Source organism: Triticum urartu, chromosome 3A, assembly GCF_056163025.1.
Source record: "Triticum urartu cultivar PI428250 chromosome 3A, HENAU_Tu73, whole genome shotgun sequence".
Lineage (NCBI taxonomy): Eukaryota > Viridiplantae > Streptophyta > Magnoliopsida > Poales > Poaceae > Triticum > Triticum urartu.
The window spans coordinates 635,647,650-635,655,316 of record NC_141875.1 but is presented as its reverse complement, the minus strand read 5'-3'; the positions used below and the strand labels follow the sequence as shown (position 1 = coordinate 635,655,316).

Below are 7,667 nucleotides of genomic sequence, written 5' to 3'. Positions count from 1 at the left end.
TCAAATAATCTCATATCGACGACATAAATATGGTTGAGAAACTCACATAATGGTAGAACTGGAGGCGTCTGCACATCGACCCAGATGTCTCTATTACCTTCAATATCATCTTCCGGACGAATATCAAAGGTGATAACCATATCAGGCTCAAATGCATAAGCCTTGCATAGTGCTTGCCAAGTTTTGCATTCAAAATAGGTGTATGTGTCTGCATTGTATAATTTGACGTTGAAGGTATAACCATGCTCGGTCTTCAAGTAACTCTTTTTACCTCCATAGTTTCGTTAGGACTGAAACCTATCTTATCGAAGACAAAAATTCTTGCATGGCAGGGGATACGCTAGTAGAATGGTGAAAAATTAAAATTAAAAGTTGAAGCAAATGAAGCATAAGTCATGCTTAATTACGAAAAAAGACTTGTCGTTGTGACTTACTGTATCCACTTTGAAGTTCTCATCCAGCTTGATGCTGAAGCGTCTATCATCAACTAGAAAATTTCTGCCGCACAGGCCGCTCTGGTCTTCGCAGTATTCGCATATAATGAAATTGTGTTCGTCGTCAGACGACATTCCTATGTTCATAGGTAAAACATTAAACACTTATTAGTTCTATTAATTCAACTAATTCTGTTAATTCAACTAGTTCAACTAATTAATTGAACTAATTCAACTAAGCACTTGCGAAAAATATACCTAATTAATTGAACTAATTCAACTAACTAGTCCAACTGATTAATTCAACTAAAGTAGTTCTATTAATTTTCTTACTAAAAATAAGGTAGCTAGTTCTATATAATAAAATGTTACTTAGATAATGAAATCTCATATAACTAAATAAAATATATATATATAACATATAATTTATATCTAATTCATCTAACATTTGACATTAATATCTAACATGTGTTCATATATAGGTGAAACATTAAACACTTACTAGTTCTATTAATTCAACTAAATAAACTAGTTCTATTAATTCAACTAAATAAAGTAGTTCTATTAATTCAACTAAACTAGTTCTATTAATTTCTTACTAAAATAAAGTAGGTAGTTCTATATAGTAATATTTTGATTAGATCATCAAATCTCATATACCTAAATTTTATTACTAAAAATAAACTTGTTCTATTAATTTTCATACTAAAAATGAACTAGTTATATTAATTCAACTAGTTCAAATCTCATATATATACCTAATTAATATCTAGCTATACTAATTCAACTAGTTCAACTTGTTCTAATTCATGTAAAATATATTTAACATTAATATTTAACATCTTTTCCATATAATTCATCTAACATTATTATCTACGTAATTTATCTAACATTAATCTAAACAACAGAAAATAGAAAATAAGTAAAAACAATGTGTGTGTGTATGTGTGTGTGTGGTGTGTGTGTGTGTGCGTGTGTGTGTGCGTGTGTGTGTGTACGACCGGGGGGCGGCGGCGTATGGGCGGCGGTGGGCGACGACGGGGACGGGCACGGCGGGCGAGAGGCGGCGGCGACGTACGGGCGCGGCGGGGGCGACGGGCCGGGCAGTGACAGCGACGACGGGTGGTGGGCGCGACGGCGGTGACGGCGACGACGGGTGGTGTGGGCGACGGCGGTGACGGCGACGACGGGCGGCGGGGGCGGCGAGGGCGGCGCGCGATGGGGCGACGGGGGCGGCGAAGAAGTTGGATCGAGAAGAACTACTGGTGGTCGATGAAACTGATTTTTTCGTAGGTTCCATATATATAGGAGGGACCTTTAGTGCCGGCTGGAGCCACCAACCGGTACTAAAGGCCAATTTTCGCCAGGCCAAGGGGCCGGAAACGGCCCCTTTAGTACCGGTTCGTGCCATGAACTAGTACTAAAGACCCCCCCCCCTTAGTACCGGTTGGAGCCACCAACCGGTACTAAAGGTTGTGCGCTGCCACCGGCGGTGCACAATGTTTAGTCCCATCTCGCCGAGCGAAGGGCAGCCGCACTGGTTTATAAACCCAGCCGCGGCTACTCCTTCGAGCTTCTCTATATAGCAGGCTTCTGGGCCTAATTAATTAGGGCGCGCTGCCCTGTGAGCCTGCTGGCCCTTCTGGGCCTACATTTGCACACCCTGGGTCTGGCAGGCCTACTCGGCAGCGCGCCAACAAATTTTTTATATAGTTTTTTCTTTTCTGCATTATTTATTTTCTTCTATTTATTTTTGAGTAGTTTTTTATATAGTTTTTTCTTTTCTTCATTATTTATTTTCTTCTATTTTTTTTTGAGTAATTTTATTGTATAGCTTTTTATTTTCTGAATTATTTCTTTTCTTCTATTTATTTTCTTCTATTTCCAGTTTGTACACGAAGTGCGTCCAGTTTTTGCCGTGACCCTCTCTACTCTTTCAGACATGCTATGCGAGTGAAATGATGATACCATGCCAAGTTTCAACATTTTCAGGATTCATTTTGTACTGATTTTCAATTTCACGGTCATTTAGCTCTCTAAACAATTAGGTAAATGATCGAAAAACAACAAATAATGTTAGAACATGTTGGAAATTGATGACGTCGCTTTGAATGCTGCATACTGAACACAAAAGAAGTCTGGAGTTCAAATAAGTTTAAAAAACATTGAAGTGGCCGTGTAACAGATGAGTTCTCGTCCGAAACCCTGATACTCCGAAAGAGTTTGTCCAGTTTGTACACGAAGTGCGTCCAGTTTTTGCCGTGACCCTCTCTACTCTTTCGCACATGCTATGCGGGAGAAATGATGATACCATGCCATGTTTCAACATTTTCAGGATTCATTTTGTAGTGATTTTCAATTTCACGGTCATTTAGCTCTCTAAACAATTAGGTAAATGATCGAAAAACAACAAATGATGTTAGAACATGTTGGAAATTGATGACGTCGCTTTGAATGCTGCATACTGAACACAAAAGAAGTCCGTAGTTCAAATAAGTTTAAAAAACATTGAAGTGGCCATATAACAGATGAGTTCTCGTCCGAAACCCTGATACTCCGAAAGAGTTTGTCCAGTTTGTAGACGAAGTGCGTCCAGTTTTTTCCGTGACCCTCTCTACTCTTTCGCACATGTTATGCGGGAGAAATGATGATACCATGCCAAGTTTCAACATTTTCAGCATTCATTTTGTACTGTTTTTCAATTTCACGGTCATTTAGCTCTCTAAACAATTAGGTAAATGATCGAAAAACAACAAATGATGTTAGAACATGTTGGAAATTGATGACGTCGCTTTGAATGCTGCATACTGAACACAAAAAAAGTCCGGAGTTCAAATAAGTTTAAAAAACATTGAAGTGGCCGTGTAACAGATGAGTTCTCGTCCAAAACCCTGATACTTCGAAAGAGTTTGTCCAGTTTGTACACGAAGTGCGTCCAGTTTTTGCCGTGACCCTCTCTACTCTTTCGCACATGCTATGCGGGAGAAATGATGATACCATGCCAAGTTTCAACATTTTCAGGATTCATTTTGTAGTGATTTTCAATTTCACGGTCATTTAGCTCTCTAAACAATTAGGTAAATGATCGAAAAACAACAAATGATGTTAGAACATGTTGGAAATTGATGATGTCGCTTTGAATGCTGCATACTGAACACAAAAGAAGTCTGGAGTTCAAATAAGATTAAAAACATTGAAGTGACCGTGTAACAGATGAGTTCTCGTCCGAAACCCTGATACTCCGAAAGAGTTTGTCCAGTTTGTACACGAAGTGCGTCCAGTTTTTGCCGTGACCCTCTCTACTCTTTCGCGCATGCTATGCGGGTGATATGATGATACCATGCCAAGTTTCAACATTTTCAGGATTCATTTTGTAGTGATTTTCAATTTCACGGTCATTTAGCTCTCTAAACAATTAGGTAAATGATCAAAAAACAACAAATGATGTTAGAACATGTTGGAAATTGATGACGTCGCTTTGAATGCTGCATACTGAACACAAAAGAAGTCCGGAGTTCAAATAAGTTTAAAAAACATTGAAGTGGCCGTGTAACAGATGAGTTCTCGTCCGAAACCCTGATACTCCGAAAGAGTTTGTCCATTTTGTACAAGAAGTGCGTCCAGTTTTTGCCGTGACCCTCTCTACTCTTTCGCGCATGCTACGCGGGTGATATAATGATACCATGCCAAGTTTCAACATTTTCAGGATTCATTTTGTAGTGATTTTCAATTTCACGGTCATTTAGCTCTCTAAACAATTAGGTAAATGATCGAAAAACAACAAATGATGTCAGAACATGTTGGAAATTGATGACATCGCTTTGAATGCTACATACTGAACACAAAAGAAGTCCGGAGTTCAAATAAGTTTAAAAAACATTGAAGTGGCCGTGTAACAGATGAGTTCTCGTCTGAAACCCTGATACTCCGAAAGAGTTTGTCCAGTTTGTACACGAAGTGCGTCCAGTTTTTGCCGTGACCCTCTCTACTCTTTCGCGCATGCTATGCGGGTGATATGATGATACCATGCCAAATTTCAACATTTTCAGGATTCATTTTGTAGTGATTTTCAATTTCACGGTCATTTAGCTCTCTAAACAATTAGGTAAATGACCGAAAAACAACAAATGATGTCAGAACGTATTGGAAATTGATGACGTCGCTTTGAATGTTGCATACTGAACACAAAAGAAGTCCGGAGTTCAAATAAGTTATTAATAATAAAAAAGAGGTGCAATGCTGGTTAATTTGCTTCAAGCCTTTCGGAATAGTGTAGACTGCACTGCACATAGCTCAGTGCAATCTATACTATTCCGAAAGGCTTGAAACTAATTAACATGCAGGTGAGCATTGCGCCTCTTCGTCATTGTCTGTGCACTCACGGCTTATAAACCGCTCATACTGCCTCTCTCTTGGCGAGGTAGGACTAAAAATCAGCTTACTAAGAAACTCTAGTACCGGTTCATGGCATGAACCGGTACTAAATGTCTTCGTGGGGGCCCCAGCCTGACCATAGCCTGACACGGCCTCATTAGTACCGGTTCGTGGCATGAACCGGTACTAATGATGCCCGCCCGCCTAGCCGTTGGAACCGGCACTAATGGTCACATTAGTGCCGGCTCAAATTCAAACCGGCACTAATGTGCTTCACATTTGACCCTTTTTCTACTAGTGATGGCTGCCTCCTCTTGCTTCCCATTTGCTGCTCGCTACAGTCTCTTGCTCAAGGCAACACTGGTCCTAGCGCTGAGCCACGGAACATACGGTTAAGGCGATGTCGGTGCTGGGTTGGGCTCATCCTTCTACGATGACTCGTGCCCCAGTGTGTGCGACATTGTCCGGCGCGTCATCCAGAACGCCCGTCTCGCCAACACGCACATCCGAGCCAGCCTCATCCGCCTTCACTTCCACAATTGCTTTTGTTGAGGGCTGTGATGGCTTGCTTTTGCTCGACAACGACCTCCCGCCGATCATGACCGAGGAGGAGGTCCCTGCCAACGACAGGTCAGCGCGCGGGTTCGATGTGGTCGACGGTATCAAGCATGCGCTGGAGAACGCGTGCCATGGCATCGTGTCGTGTGCTGACATCCCCGCCCTCGCCTCCGAGACCTCAGTTGAGTCGGCTGGAGGGCCTCGCTAGAGTGTGCTGGTGGGCCACCGTAATGGACTTCTTCAAGAATTTCGAGGCCTCAATGGTCAAAATGGGGAACATAACCCCGTTGGCCGGAAGGGTCGGGGAGATTAGGAACAACTGTCAGAGGGTGAATAGAAAACCCTACTCACGAATGAGATTGATGTTATGAGTTTTGAAATAGTTGTCTGTGTGTAAATCATTCATTTAATTCATTCTAACTGTAAAGTGTTCCCTTTCTTTGGAAACAAATGTAATTTTTTTTCTTCACTACACGTGATTGTCACGAACCCATTTTTTACATACCAGATGACTTGTTTTCGATAAACATATTCATATCACTCTACCATCATTCATTCTAATCTTGTGTAAGATCAGTGCTACAGAATGACATGTCATGGAACTGCGTACCTATTTTTTGAAGTTTTCATGTCATTGACTTACCGAAACATTCATAGTTTTATATCTATTTTCAATAACGTATTAATAAAGTAAAAAATCATGCACATTTTTATGTCTATGATTTCAGGATTTTTCGGACTCCGAAATATAAAAGAAAAATATGTTAAAGAATAACATTGGGTACAAGACACATGCCAATGGAGGGCCGGAGGGGATTCATGTGGGCCCATACCCACTTGAGCAGAACAAGCTAGCCGTGACGGGGGCAGAAAGGTCATTAGTGGCAGGTTTTGCTGTGGGGGGAGCCCACCACTACGAATATGTCAGCCGTGGTGGGCATGACGCCCACCAGCGGTAACTAGGTTTCTTAGACTAGCCACAATGGGGAGTAACTTAGAGTAGTAACATGCATATGTTACTAGTCTATGTTACTACCTCCACAGTAAGGAGTAATATATGTGTGGTATCATGCAACACTTCATTTATTATGCTATAGGGCATGTGTGATGTTACTCATAATAGTAGTAACTAGCTATGTTACCACATGTCTCTCTTGTGGCCGCATGCATCGCCCAGATGCAGAGGCCGAGGGTCATCCTTCTTTTTTTAAAAAAACAACAACATGTCTCTCTCTTCATTTATTACTTGCCACATCATCTATTTTGTCTAGATATGTGTGATGTTACCACATATGTTACTCTCATTATGGGTAGTCTTATGACGAGTAGCACTGATTACCCGACACTGATGGGTGATAGTAATAATGGCGAGCAGACCAGAGCGCCCGCAAGTGATAGACGTCCTGGTGAAAAAATATGGCTGCGACGACACAACGTTTGTACACATGACTTGTAAAGAGTAAAATAGTTATATGATTCTTAACATAATTGAACAAGTCTTTATCAATTTTGAATGGAAACAATTAAGTTCCATATTTGTTCCACTAGAATCAAACAAAAACAACAATGTATCATCCATCGTCTTAACAAACAAACAAACAACAATATATATTTATTAACATCTTAACAAACAAACTACCACTTCGGGATAATTTCTAAACGAGGTCAAAGTCAACCATCATGTGTAACAAGTCGTTCCTGCCGTCGTTCCTTATTGTGATTAACACATGTGTGCCAACCCTCGATCCCTTTCCTGTGAGGAACTACTCCCAAACGACCTCACTAAAGGATATGTGCCCGTCTTTCTCCGTCTTGTACTCAACGATGTTGATGGGTCCTTCTCCAAGGCATACTCCAGCAGGGCCTATCACTGGGATGTTCAAAACAGAAATCACCTTCATAGATAGGAGGACAATGCTATCTCAACCTATTAGGGTTCAAATCCTGTCACATTATTTTGGATTTATTTCAGAATTTTCAGCGATACGTGTTTAATGGGAAGAGATGTTCCTGTCGACTACGAGGCGTCTGCGGTGACTTCGTCAATCTCAAGATGTTATGCCCGCTCAGTCTCTCGGAGGTGCTCATAAGGGTAGGGTGTGATTGTGTGTGTTCATAGGGGTGAGTGTGCACGCGTATATATGAGCGTCTGTGTCTGTACTGTATTCTAAAAGAAAGTAATTTCTAAGATTCCCTAAATTAAAAGCAAAAAGAGCACACTAGCACAAAATATTAGGCATCGCCATATAGTGCACACAAAAAATAATACTAAAAAAATATACCATGACGTGTGTGACAATG

General features: G+C 40.9%; 1 pseudogene; it reads left to right on the top strand.

Annotated features, from left to right (window-relative positions):
• The first annotated feature begins 5,108 nt into the window (after positions 1–5,108).
• LOC125547095 (peroxidase 54 pseudogene) lies at positions 5,109–5,679 on the top strand (annotated as a pseudogene).
• The last annotated feature ends 1,988 nt before the right edge of the window (positions 5,680–7,667 follow it).